The sequence below is a fragment of the Vicugna pacos genome, chromosome 6 (assembly GCF_048564905.1).
Source record: "Vicugna pacos chromosome 6, VicPac4, whole genome shotgun sequence".
In the NCBI taxonomy this organism is placed as follows: domain Eukaryota; kingdom Metazoa; phylum Chordata; class Mammalia; order Artiodactyla; family Camelidae; genus Vicugna; species Vicugna pacos.
The window spans coordinates 13852399-13867042 of record NC_132992.1 but is presented as its reverse complement, the minus strand read 5'-3'; the positions used below and the strand labels follow the sequence as shown (position 1 = coordinate 13867042).

The 14644-nt window shown below is 39.3% G+C and overlaps 1 long non-coding RNA gene across 1 annotated transcript in view; it reads left to right on the top strand.

Moving 5' to 3' along the window:
- LOC140696786 (uncharacterized) overlaps positions 1–14644 on the top strand; it is a 243298-nt gene that overhangs the window by 88381 nt on the left and 140273 nt on the right. The window lies entirely within an intron of this gene.

Sequence of the window (14644 nt, the reverse complement as noted above, 5' to 3'; positions counted from 1 at the left end):
GAGCTTAGACTGCAGGGAGACAGGCAATAAATATTAAACACAGCAAATTAAAAAATTACAGAGTATATTAGAAGATGATAGGTGATATGGATACTGAGGTGGTCAGCGTAGGCCTTATTGAGAAGGTGGCAGCTGAGTGAAAACTTGAGGGAGGTGCGGGAGTCAGTTGGCAATGTGGACATCTGGATAAGGAGCATACGAGGCAGAGGGAACAGCCAGTGCAAAGGCCCTGGCGGATGGTGGGGAGAGAAGCATGCCTCATGTGTTTAAGAAATAACAAGGTGGCCAATGTGGCTGCAGCAGTGTGAATGAGTGGAGCAGCGGTAGGAGATGGGGTCAGAGGAATAACTGGGCCCAAATCATTCAAGGTCTTGTAAACCATTTTAAAGACAATTTTTACTCTGAGTGAAATAGGGAGTCATTAGAGGGTTTTGAGCAGAATAGTGACATGAATGCTTTCTGGTTGCTGTGTTGAGAATAGACTGTTGGGAACAAGAATAGAAGCAGTTAGAGGGTTATTACAGTAATTCAGGGAGATGATAGTGGCCCCTAAGGTGAGGTGTTAGAAGTAGCCATATTCCAGATATACTGTGAAGTCAACAGAATTTTCTAACAAACTGGATGTGGGGTGTGAGAGAAGGAGAGGCGTCAGCATGATGCCAAGGAGTGAATGCAGGAGACACTGACTAAGGTGTCTATCAAGACTATCATATCAAGGACTTGATATCAAGGACTATCAAGGATTGTTTTTAGATATTTTGATTTTGAAATATGTATTAGATCAAGTAGGCATTTGGTCATTGAATCTGGAATTCAGAGGAGGTCTGGCAGTTGTTGGCAAATAGATAGTGTGTAGAGACATAGGAGCTGATGATGCAACAAGCAAACGAGGATGGATAAAGAATAGAAAAGAGGGTCACTTTACCATTAAAAATTTGGGGAGGACTGAGGAGCCACCAGTGAGAAGAAGGAAAACCAAGAATGTAGTATTCTGGAAACCAAGTGTGTCAAGGGTCAGGCAAGGCTATTTTATTTAACCCTTAGTGAATTTGCACCATAGCAATGCTGTGCTACTTACAGCCATATTTCTCGTGGAAAATATGTCTAGCAATACAATGAACAGTATTTATTGACCATCTACTGTGAGTTCAGTGTTCCATGGAGTACTGCTGAGGGGGTTCAGGAGTTGTGTCTCACACTGCACCAGGCAATGGAGGCTGAAGAGGACACATGACTTAGTTGAAAATGGAAAGCTACATTTCCATGTATCATGGAATGTGATCATTTATCAGCGTGGAGAAGAAGGGAACTCAGCCTCAGCAGTCCCAGGTGTGACAAGCAGTACACCCGGGAAGTTGAGGAAGACTAAAGATGTGTTTCTCAAGTTCTTGTTGTGCACTTGTCTTTCCAGGTAAATGATTTGAGCAAGGAAGGCGCAAGCTTAATAAAAAAAGCATTTTGCCTCATGGAGGTCTCTTTGGTTGTGTAAGTCACAACTGGTCTGATTCTTTTTTTTGGTGTGTTTAAGATCAAGGTTAGGGATGGCGCAGTGTTGGGGAGGTTAGAAGAAGCCAGACTAAGACAGGGAAGCAGGGCAGAATTATAATGGAGGCAGAGGCCCATACCATGCTACCTCCGAAGACACTGCCTGTGTTTTGGGCAAAATACCAACAAAATACTCTCATAGCATTATTTAAATATTCTAATATATCTTATCTCTTTCTTTGCAAAAGAAGAAATGAAGGTCAAATGCGTCATCTCAGGTCACATAGAAGCTAAGGAGGCAGAGTGGACATTGGAACCAATGTCTGTCTAGTTCCAAAACTCCTGATGGACTTTCTATGACAGTGGGCTGCTGCAAGCAGGGAAAGAACTGATATTAGAATTTCAGGCAGGGACCTGCAGATGGCCCTATCTACAGAACTGGGGTCCAAGTGTGATTGACAGACCTTTTAGAATCAGGCTGACCTGTGCATGAGTCCCTGAGCTGCCACTCAATAAAGACTTGCCCTTGGGCACTTGAACCTCGCTGGACCTCCAGGAACTTCTCTTGAAAATGAGAATAAAATATCCACATCATAAAGCTTTTGTACAGAGTAAATGAGCATAGTGAAAATGTGCATAGTAAACGTTTCCTCAATGGTGGTGCATGTTCTTATTTTATAGACAGATTGTCATTGTATTACTGTATCCTCCAAGTTCCAGACAATACCAGGGCTTCAGAATTCTCTGGAACATCCTTCTTTGTGACTGAGCTTGATGTAGCAATTGCTGCACTTTCTTATGTCTTGTGTTCAATAATTTCAAATCTCAAATGCTAAGAATGGAAACAAATACCACATTCTCTGATAAAGGAAGAGAGAAAAAAGCCTATTAGTTGTTTTGCTCTTCTGAAGGCCTGTTGTGAATTTCAAAAGACTATATATAATCATTTGCTGTGGGAGACTCCAAAGTGAAATTGAAATGATTACTGACTCACTGAGTTAAATATCAATTGATTGTTTTTGTAACCAACCTCTAATTGATCAAAAATTATGGGTTTCAATATCAGAAGGGAATATGATCTCCCTGATACTAAACAGAGTTCATTTGGTCCATGGTAGGAGATTGGGAAATTAATAATTCCATAGAGAAAGTCTGTTTCGGGAAGCCAAAATGTAGTTGCGTTGGAGTTAGTATGACAAACAAGGGATTTTTGGAAGGAGATAATATTACCCTCTTTTAGAGGGCAAATGGGATACTTGTTCTCCTATGTCACAATATTTATTGGGAAATTCTGTTATGTTGCTCTCAATGCAAAATGTTGGATCAAAGCCATAGGATAAAGTTTAGTAGTGGGGAAGTTTGCATGCTATAATAGCTTTGTGAGCCTGGGAAAGTCATTTTGCTTCTGAGAACCTCAGTTTCCTCATATGTGAAAGTGATTTCATAACACACTAAATAGACAACATTTAACGGTTGCTTATATTGTATTGGGAACTGTGCTAAACATTTTATATGTTTAAGCCTATGATAATCCAACAAGATATATGCATTTCCCATCCCCATTTCAGTCATTTCAATCCCCAATTTACCATTCTTCCATGCAGCATTTTTAAATTGAAGTATAGTTGATTTACAGTGCTGTGTTAGTTTCTGGTGTACAGCATCATGGTTCAGTTTTATTTATATATGTAATCACATATATATATACATATATATATATAAATTTTCATATTCTTTTCATTATAGGTTATTACAAGTTATTGAATATAGTTCCCTGTGCTATTCAGTAGGTCCTTGTTGTTCGTCTACTCTGTGTATAGTAGTTTGTATCTTAATGCAGCATTTTGAACTTTAAGGGGATCTATGGGAACCAGAACTGCTTAATGCAGAAAGGATTCTAGGGACCACAAGTCATACTGTTTTCCCGTTTTAATGTCAACATCTTCATACTCACTTTGGTGCTTCTTAGTGGATGGGCCTTAACTGGTTCCAGTTCTTTGCAGTTTCGTTTTGTTATTTATGCTGAGGTAGTTTACCTTTGGTTCAGTGTGCATTTGAAAAATGGCCATAGTTCCATTTCTTTTCGGTGTGTACATTTTACATAACCGACAAATTCTATTATCTTCCCTCTTCAAGTGTATACATTTTAACTTATAAATTGAGAACTCTGTTTCCCTTAGTTAATAAATAGATTTGGTGAAATGGATTCCATTTTCCATGTGGGAATCTTTTTAACCAGAAACTGGGAAACCAAAAGGCCTAGGTTCTTATAATTATTTATATAGCCATCACCTAATCATCATGAATATATTTTGAGTATTATACATAAAATCATGGGCATATTTGAGCATTTGTTCATTCATCATATATATATCAAGGGTTTGTTAAATGGACAGAATCTGGAGCTTATAAGAATTAACAAAAGAGTAATAATAATAAAGATAATGCTAACATTGTTTAAGTCACTGGCATTCTGCTCAGTGTTTTACACAAAGTAGTTTAATCCTCATAATGACCCTCTGTTACTACCTCCATTTTATAAACGAGAAAGCTGAGGCTCAGACACATGTACACCCACATGGGCCTGGCTCGAAATACAAGCTTTTGTTTCCTCTTGTCAGTGCCAACCCTCTCAGGAGGTCTCTGATCCATTTTCAGTTGCCTCTGCCTTTCTCTTCTATGCCTCAGGTGCCCTCCAGGATCTCTGTTCCCTCCTTCATACTTCCCATAGTGTCTGTCCCTGCTTCTCTCCATATGGATTATAAACTCTCTTTCTTCCTCATTGCTCTCCCCTAAGAAGGATTCTTGACTCCCAGATCTCTCTATGTCAGTCCTATGTTGGTGGTTCTGAAAAAGAATTTGAACAACTCCTGGGACATCTTTGACCAGGCAAGATGGGCGTCTTCTATCAAATTGGTTACTTTTTGAATGTTCTGACTGCTCTTTCTCCCCTGTCAAACCCCTTAATCCCTCTTTCCCCCAGTCATCATCTCCATCATCTCTGTGCTCAGGGAGAACCCTGTGCTTCTCAGATGTCCTTATTTCTGCTGCCCACTCACCTGGAAAGCCCTTTCTCTCCCTGTCTCGCTACTAAAGTTGTATCTGTTCTTCGGGCCTGACCTGAAATATCTATGTCTTCTAAACCTTTCCTGGTTCTCCAACTGGGCGTAATTTCCTCTCTTTTAATCCTATGGTACTTTGCTCATATCCTACATCTTCTAATAATAGTAGTGATGAGGATGTTGGTGATGATGAGAAGGAGAAGGAGGATGAAGAGAAGGAGGATGAGGAGAAGCAGAAGCAGATGAAGATGAAGGCAAAGAAGGAAGAAGAGGAGGCTTACAGCATGCCATGCACTTCACATGTATTATCTCATTTAATCCTCACAGTCACCCTAAGAGTTACATCATGTTATCACCTTTTACAGATGAGAAAATTAAGGCTTACAAAGGTCATTAGCATATGCTATCTCATTCAGGAGATGGTCCTCTCTAACTATAGGAACTGAGTCGTCTTTGCCTCAGGGTCCCTTCTGCCTCTCAGAGTGCCTTACATCAAGTAGGTTCTCAAAGGGTATTTTTTAATTGAGTGGAAGAAGTAATTACCAATTAACTAAGGAGTGCTGTACCTAAGTGTAGGGGTTGCTTTTCCATGTTTCTTGCCCCTTCTCTTGATCTTCCTCTTTGGACTTTCATGGCATGGTAGAGATAATGCCCTGTGTTCATACAGGAAGATTACGTGTTCTCCTTTGAGTGAGGCTGTATAACTGCATTTTGTCTGATTGATTATGGGTGCATGTGATGTGCACCTTTTCCAGACCTGGCCTCTAAAACTCCACTGAATCCCTCCCAATCTTCCTCTTTTGAATGTACAGCAGGGAACCCTGAGTCTAGATTGAAGGAGCCTGGATCCCTGACTGCATGGAGTACCCTACCCACCCAACCTAGACCTGCAATGGACTAGGCATGAAATAGACATAATCTTTTATTATGTTAAACTATTGAAATTTGGGGATTATTACAGCAGCTACTATCCTGATTACTTATCCTGATTAATACCCTTGATGTGGAATCCAGGTCTGTAGGGAAACAAGTCTATCCTACGATTTTGAATGAAGCCTCCTAGATCTCAACTGTGGCCAGGGTGGCTGGGGGTCAGTATTCTTGAGGTAACAGTCAGCTTAACATGGCCCTGCAAGGAATACCTGTCTTATTATCTCAGATTCCTGACTTAGAGAAAAGGTCCAAATGAGGATTTTCCAAATGTCCTACTTAGTGGTATAAAATTTTTCAGATAAAATAACAAGAACAGCAGCAACAATGACGGTAGCAACAAAGCAACAAAAAACTTAACAAAAGCTTTCTCCCTTCTTCATCATTCTATCCTGCCTTCCCAAATTAGATCTTTTTCTTTCCAAACTGTTTATGATGCTGGAAAATTCTCTGTGGCTTTCCCGGATGGTTCCAATATCTAAAGATGTCCCTCACCACTGGATTTATTACTGGGCCTCTCTGAGTGAGGTCAGAGGGCATCCCAAGCCCTATATTCTGAAACTCCTCCTTCTCTTATGTGCTCCATAACTCTCCTTTGCCATTTATTGACATTTGAGACATTTGATCTATGACTGCCTTTCTTTCCCGCCCCCCTGTATCCATGCCTTGGTTTCCAGGGACAGCAGGAATATATTATTTCAAGCATGAGGACGAGGCCAACTTGTCTAGGCTCTGTGAGCAAATTATGGGTAGAATTTTGCATAGATTGATATTGCACTTGAAGACTTAAGATTCGACATAGCGTGGGACACATTATTTAGATTCTAGATCCAGCAACCTAAGTCTGGAGTCAGAAATGAGTTGAAGATCCCCATGGTGCTGTCCTCTAACTCTCAGCTTGCCTGGTCATTGTCTCAGCGGTCCTGTGAGGTAGGTCTCATCTCTGTGTTAGGAGGGACCAAGACTCAGAGACTGATTGATCACAATGGTGGTAGAATTGGAAATGAAGCCAGAGCTTCTAGCTCTTTCCCCTGCACCATGACAAGCCCCTCCCTTTATAAAGGACCAATTCTAAAAAAAAATTAGCATTTATAGAGAACATAATTTAGGAAATGCTTTGAAAAGCAGACTGCATCTGAAATTTCTGTTTCATAAAAAGTCAGCTTGGCCTTACTGCCAGGAGGATCTGCAGACAACACTGCTCAAGGTGGGGATTGGGGAGACCTCTTTTGGATGCTGGCCCTGCTCCTCAAACATCACAACCCTGGTCAGCTGTGTACTAGGCCAGAAGGGGCTGCTGTGGACTCGAGCACTTGTAAAGCTTTGGTTTCTTTATTCTTACTTCAAATCAACCTTTAATTTTATTAAATGACTTACAATATTGACTTCAAAAATCATCAGCTCCTAGGCTTTAGGGAGCTGTGTTGATATTGGGAATAGAATAGTCTAGTTCTGTGGTTGCTAAACTCTGATGTTTGGAGGGGTGCTGGTCCAAGATGGATCTTCTGTTAATGCAGGGAAAATGAGAAAACTTAGAATAATTATGAGAAAATTTTTAAATTTAAAAAATGAGAAAAATTTAAATGAGAATGAGTAAAGAATTTTCTTAATAAAGCTATTTGCATTTCATTTAAAGGCTTGGCCTTTATTCTAAGATTACATTGTTTCTGGTTTTTTTGATCGTAAAATGATTGTAAGGATAGAATTTTCTTTTAAATTCTTAATTGGTAAAATAAAAAGTTAGAAGCCCTATATTCTTCTCTAAGTTAAATATATATATTTATATGTATATAAAATACTGGTCCACGAATCAAATGTTTGGAAACTACTCATTTAGCAGGTGTTTTTCCAGACATAGTAAATCTCTGTCATTGGGGGAAGTGGGGGTGTCCTTTTGATACGTTATCAGTCTTAGGCAATCAATCTTTATTTTATCTGAGCAAAGTAAAAATTTTATCTTCACCTACATATCAATCAATTCATGTATGAAAGAGCTTTGATCTCCTTTGGCTGTAGAGACTAAGCTCTCTCTCTCTCTGTCTCTGTCTTTCTGTCTCTGTCTCTTTCTCTCTTTCTATCTATATCTATATCTATATCTATATCTATATCTATATCTATATCTATATCTATATCTAGATATAGCACTCTCTCTCTCTCTCTCTAAATATATATATATATATATATGGATCAGAGTTGGCCTTTCAAAGCTAGGCCACAGGAAATGACTAAGGGCAGTTTAGGTTTTTTGATTCACAGGAATAAAGCATTTGGTTACTGTCAGCTGTAATGATACCGGATCAATTTTATTTTTATACCCAATGCAATATTTTTAGTAAAATAATTGAATAAATTATTATGGGACAAGAAGGCAGGGTTTAGGGTCTCTATTACATTTTGTAAATCATCGATAGTTAATGTTCCATTAATAAATACCCTTCATTAATAAATTGTATCAAATTAAATTGTATTTACTTTTATATTACATATTATCTGTTAAAAAAATTAGGACTAATTGTAAAGAATTGGTAGCATCCCAGCCAGGAAGTCACCAATACATTCTCTATTGATTGTTGCAAATCTGAATATATAATAGAGTTGGGGAGCTGGATTCCCAATCATTCACTGTTGTTCAAATAAAACATCACTAACATGCACTTCTTTAAAGCTCACTGTGGTTCTTCTTTGTGACATACAGGGACAATCGAGAGCATTTTGGTCTTTATTTATTGGGGCTGCATAATCTAATTATCTCTCATTAGTCCCGAGCTGATTATTTCATTTATCTTTGTAAATGTGACAACAAAAGCCTCACTTTAATTAAGCAGATCAGCAATTAGCTCTTGTTTTATACGAGTTTTAAACATCCTTGTACTAATAGCAGGCAGCATGATTATAATCAGAAGCCCAGGGAAGAATGGTGGCAGAAGACAGTTTGATTTAGAGCCCCATTTAAGTGAAAGCTATGTAGGCAAAGTGGCTCTCCCATAACAAAGGTCCAGAAAGTGCTGGCCAAACCAGAGGGACAGACTTGAGAGGCCCAGGCCAAGACCTTCTTACCTCCATTTATGATATAGGCAGTGACTTCGTTCCTTTTTTCAAAAAATTGTATTCATTTGTAATAGTAATTGTTATTATTTATCAATCACCCACTGTGCCCCAGGCTTTTCATCTGTTACTTTTACTATATTTATCCTTTTAAAAACTCGAAATAGCCCTTGAGGTGGGTTATTAACTCATCATCTCCATTTTACAGATAAGCTAGCTGAGGCTTAGAGAGGTTGTCACTTGCCCATGTTTACTAAGCTAAGGATTAGAACACTTATCTGATTTTGCTACTCTGCAAATTGATTTCTTTCCTCCATCCCCCTCCTTGCTCCTTCCTTCCTTTTTCTCTATCCTATCCTTTCCTTTTCCCTCCCCTCTCTCACTCATTTCCTTATGGTATGCCAGGCACTGTGCACTTGGCTGGAAATAGTCAGATGAGCAAGACTGGGCCAGGACCTTTGGGAAGCTGACAGTGTAATGGACACAGAAACAGACTAACCATTACAATGTCTGAGACAATGCTAGGAGAAAGCTAGTCAGAAAGGGCACAAACTAGCATGATTGGGACTTCTAGCTAAATCAGTATTTATTAAACTGAATTGGCCTGGCCCTTTACATTATTAACGTTAATCTTTCTCTTCTTTTCCTAAGGAGGAGATGCTTCTAGCTGCTCAGAACTCTTCTGATTATTCATAATGGTTACATGCTAATGTTTAATGTAAATGGAACTTAGAGCAGAAGTTGGCATTGTCTACTGTATGCTACCTTGCAGTCTCATTTAGTTTTTCTGGAATGGTTGGAGGAAGAATGAGGTGAATATGGATTTTTCAGAGGAAGAGAGAAAAAACATGGGAGATGAAATAATGCTTGGAAGAAGGAGGAGGAGCTGTGTTTACTTGGAAAGGAGAAGAGAAAGAGCAAAGTGGGGTGACTGGAGGATGGGGTCCTGCCTTCCCTGGGGATGGGCTGGTGACCAGAAGTACAGAGAATCAAACCAGTTAGGGCCAGGGCAGCTTCCCCAGCTGGGTGGTTGGGCTGATGGGCTCTGGTCCTTGGCAAGATCCTCACAAGTTCTGACCACATCTCCTTAGAGACTGCAAAGTGCTGCTACTTCTACCTCATACCTGTCACCAATAACCATCCTAAGATTATCAGAACTTCTGCAAATGGTTTTAATTAGTAAATTTTTGAGTATTATTTTTGTAACAGGTGCTATGCAAAACACTTTATAAGGGCAATCTAATTTTATTTTTACAGTTATACTGTGAACCAGTTATCATTCTCTTCATTGTACAGATGAGGAAACTGAGACACATACAGGCAAATTAACTTACCTGGATTCACATAGTTACGGAACTTAGAATTGAATCTATAATCTTAACCACTACTTAATAATTGCCACCCTTCTTTAGACTTTATGACCCACAAGTGCACTGGGATTTATAAATTAGGAAAAGATTTAATTTAGTTACTGCTTCTAAAAGCCCTTCTTTACATGCTTTATGAGCTACTGGTTAGGGACTCTTGCTGTTGGCAATAGGGAGCCATTGAAGGATCTAGACTGAGATATGACATCATGAAAGCAGTGTTTTAAGATGCATGGAGGATGCTTTGGAAAGAAACAACCCTTAAGTTAGGAATGTTGGCTAGGATGGTATATTGGTTATGAGAGTATCTCTATCACAAGGGAATGCAAGCATAATGCAATTGGAGTGGGAGAAAAAATGCCCAGGTGTGAGAAAAATTACAAAGAATGATTAATAGGTCCATAATCATAGTAGGAAAAGATGGAAGACAATTACTGTGTTTCTGAGCCTGAATGACTAATAGAAAAACAGAAATTATGTGCAGTTGAATAGATGAACTACAGAAAAAAGAATGTTGAACATGGTTATAGGTCTTTTGTGACCTAAGTATGGTTTCAGTAGAATTAGAGCCAATTTGGAGGGGATTAAGGGAAGACTGGATAGTGAGGAAGCTGATAGCATGTAGGGTGTTTTTCAGGCCAGGGAGACAAATGTTTATTTCCAGGTAAAGAATGTTTGGTCCCCTCTCAGTCTATCCCTGCCTGAGGAAAGACTTATGGGATGGCAGCCACCATCTCTCCAATCCTGCTCATGAGACTGAAATGCAACGTAAAAATAGGAATCCAATTTGTTTTATCACCTCTGTATTCCCAGCACCTAGAACAGTGCCTTGTACAGAGTAGGTCCTCAATAAATAATTATTGACCGACTGAATAATGACTGAGTGAAAAACTGAGGCCAGAACTGCTGGCTCTAGAATGACCTTGGGTGGCAGGGGCCAGGAGCAAGGGAGGTCAAGATGATCACATCAGGTGGCTGGGAATGGGAAGAACCAGGAGACTGAGGCTGGGTGCCAAAATGAGAGGGGTTGAATTTTATCATTAAACCTTAGGGTTGAGATTGCTAAGGAGAAACAGCAGGAATTAAAATTCTGTGCCACCAGTGGTACAGGAGCATTGTTAAGAACAAGACTCCTATACCTGAGGCCATTTTTAATCTTACTAGAGGGTTGGCATGTAGAATCTGCTAGAAGCATATTCTTCTGTCTGTAACTGAGAGGCCTTTACGGAGAGAGACATACTCGAAAGGTGTGAGTGAAGAATAAGTAGGCATATTTGCTATCCCTTATTATCTAAGAACCGCAGAGAATAGGTGGTGGCAGAAGTGAGGGGTGGTGGTGTTGGGGTAGTGGATCTTAAGGAACAATAGATTTAGTATTTCTCATCACTTTGAGTAGGGTCTGGAGTAGGGCCAGGTGGAACTAACCTGACTCTGAGTGCTCAAGGCATCTGGGCTATTCATTGTCTACCTAAGGAAGTCAGATGACCAAGCCAAGAGAGTCTCATTCAAGGTGAATTTCACTGTGGTGCCCGAAGCTCTGAGTGCCTCTTACCAATACAGTAGTTTGGTCAATTAAAAGGCACAGATTTGGGGACATCAAAGAGAAAGCAGTTGTGAAGTGTCTTGAATTAAGACACTAGCCGGAGGGCATAATTGAAGTCACAAGGCCATGGAGTCACAGCTTGTCATATTTGAAAGGAATCTCCTATCTTGTACTCAAATATCAGTAAAAAAAAAAAAAAAAACGAAAATCCAGAAAAATAGTCCTATGAGAGGTGGGAGTGAATGAATTCCAGGAACAGGGAGCGGCATTCATTCTGACCTGGGGAAGGAGCAGTTGCTCCTCTGAGAAAGAGTGATGAATGAGAGGGTAGGGATCTAGAGAGGAGCTATTTTGAAGTTTAGAGGCAGAAATTACTGCTTTTATATCAAGAAGTAGAAGCTTTATTTACCTCTTTCTCCTTAAATATTGTTTCTCTCCCCTCTTCTGCACAAGGAGTTTGAGTGGCATGGGGGATATAGGCTTCCACTTGCTCCAATTCATCTCTGCCATTATGCAACACATAAGGGTAGGCTTGCTGGCCAGAGCTAAACCAAAGATGGTTACTTTCGGAAATTGAAACTCGAAAGGAAAGGAAATCCTGATTGTAAACACTTCTCAATTTCTTGAACAACAGTTCTCTTACCCTGTTTTTCAAAAAAGAAAAAAATTAATAGCTTCCCACAAAACAGTATTTCTTCCTAAATGCAACAATGAACAAAGGTTAAATATATATGTTTATGATACACACACACACACATACACTATATGTAGTCCAGATGATTTTGCCACAACACAAAAAAATAAGAGTTAAACAGTTAAACAAATATTCATGATAATCCTGAGGTGGGCTCAAAGTCTTTGTTTATACCAAAGCATAAAGTCATAGATGGTATAAAGGCCTGATTGCTTGTCTCCACAAAAACTCAGGAAACTAGACTTTAAAGGCTACATAAAATGGATGGAAGTAGATATGCACACTGGCACATTAGGGACAAAAGTCTCCCAGACCAGAAGACCAAGCTGGCAGGTGCTTAATTGAGGAGAGTAATGAGTGTAAAGGTTCTATGTTTGAGTGGGTGTGGGGAGGGATCATCAAGCTGCATTGTGAATATTTTGTGCTGGAAGGTAGATATTTTAATTTAGTTCTCCCAACCCTGGGAATCCATTCAAAGATTTTAGATAAGGTTCAAAGTTGTTAAGTAACTTGCTTGAGGTCATATGGCTTCAAAATGGAAGAACAACACTGAGCACTCTGGGCTTCTGCTTCCAGATTTCAGGCTCTTTCCTCCCCACTGTGCTGCTCATGCCCCTGACCAGGCCTGTGCTCTGGCCTCCAGGGACCTGGGGACTGACACTTTAAAAATGCATGCTAGTGTTTCTCACTTTGTTCATTTGCTTACTTCTTCTCTCCAGGTTAGTTCTTCAGCTTAATTCATTTTGGCTTTGGAGCTTTTTGTAAAACCAGTTATTCCCCCTACTTGGCTTAAGAAATTGTATTCCATTTGATATTTTCTGACCTTACACTTTGGTGGTGGAATAATAGAGTATTTTACACAGGAATGAATTGTGCTGCAGTAGATGAATGTGTGGGAGCTCATAAATCAGCAGTGATCCCTGAGGACCATGGAGGGCCTCCTGGCCCTGGCCAGCGCTCTTTAGACCTCTTCATGCTAATAAAACAGAGATTTCTCTCTGAAGGGCTCCACCTTTGCAAATGACACTCATAATAAGCTTGGAATAGTATTGCAGTGATAGGTTGTTTACCTGCTGGTAACTGGTAATTTAGCCAGCGTGAAAGGCCTAATGGTCCATCTTCCCCATTTGGAGAATTGAGGTAGAATTTTGTCTGTGGATGGCCCTGGAGAGAGCCATGCACAAGTAATGTTTTCCAGGTGTATCCTTGCTGAAAATACAGGTGTGTAAAGACATGTAAGATTATTCATTTCCCAATTTCTATATGAGTTACTGAGCTTCTATGAAAGAGCTTTGTTTTTTAATTTTTTTGGCCATCTTGGTAAGTGGGAAGTGGAACAATTTATCAAAATGGCAAAGAATAGATTATCCTGATTCCTCTTTCTAATTATGACACGGAACAATGAATGCTAGTGGGAGAATAGCACGATCATTTAAAACTTGCTTCTTTTAGTCTATACAGGGTTAATATGAATATATTGTTATAGAGCTTCAGGGGAAAGGAAGGAAAAGAATGCTACTTGTCTAAACTAAGTGATCACAGATAGGGATTTTTAAAAAGTGAAGATGGCATGTTAACACAATGGAGAATTATGGAGATATTAAAATAATTAAGAATATTTTTAGAAATAAGGAAAATTTATGTTATATACATAGTGAAATAAAGCAGGAAACCAAGTGTGTTTTCTGATGCTGGGAGCAATATGGAAATACGAAGATACATAAATCTAAGGCAAGGTACAAGGGCTACAAGATTAATTTTGGTCAATGGGATTCAGTGTATGGGGTAATTTGTTTTACTACTAGTAAGAACAATCATATTTTCTAATCAGACAATTTTGGTTTTAATTCATTCTAACAGTAGGATTCCTATAGGCCAGTATAATCACAGGATAGAATAGTTCAGTGTTTTGGGAGTTCGGAGAAGGATTTCCTTCTGCCTGGACGTCATATAATTCACACATGGTCTTATATACATTGAACTTTGGCAGGTAAAGATGGAGCTGAAGATATTTCATATGCAGGAAGAGTACAACTGAGGACCTGGAGTAGGAAAGTGCTGAATATGAAAATGCATGGAGATGATAAAGTGCTTGGTTTGGCAGAAGTATGGGCATGAAAGGGAATGGGGAGAGGTTCTTAAAGAGTAAATTAGGGGCAGATTATGGATGGCTCACTAAGTACTATACAGTCCCCTTGTTTGGCAGGTTCCCTCTTTTGTAAAGATCTGTACAATATCTCAAAATGCAAATTACTGAATGTCCTCATCACTTAGCAAGCCAGACTCTTCCAGTGCATAAACTCTGCCCTAGCATTAAGCAAAATACTCCTGAAAATTGCATTATCTCATTCTATTCACTTTTTCAGCACATCTGTGAACTGGAGCAAATGCATACTATATGGATGATACATAATCTAGTGGTTAGAATAGGTATTGGAACAGCCATATTTTTAATTTAAATAACAGTAATATTTTGGTCAAGTAACTTACTCCGATGTTGATTTTACTTTCTCAAGTG